Genomic DNA, 283 nt, shown 5'->3' on the forward strand with positions numbered 1-283 from the left:
CTTTCTGCTGCTTGGCTCACATTTGCCTACATCTATCACTTTGTCCCACATATGCTTGGTTATATTTGGCCAGCTTATAGCTTCTGTGGCTCTCTGCCTACAGGCTCTTATTTCAGAGTGAAGTTGGTGCATTCTTGAGACAATTTCTGTTTTTAATGACCTGTTAACTTAGCATTATCTATAATGACATTTGAATCTATCTTTTGAGCTAGTATAGTCTTGTTGAGAGGTATGTGAGATCTCTACCTTGGCATCTCACCATTGTGACAGAATGATGTACATG

This window comes from Alligator sinensis, unplaced genomic scaffold, assembly GCF_000455745.1.
Source record: "Alligator sinensis unplaced genomic scaffold, ASM45574v1 scaffold602_1, whole genome shotgun sequence".
NCBI classification, from domain to species: Eukaryota; Metazoa; Chordata; order Crocodylia; family Alligatoridae; genus Alligator; species Alligator sinensis.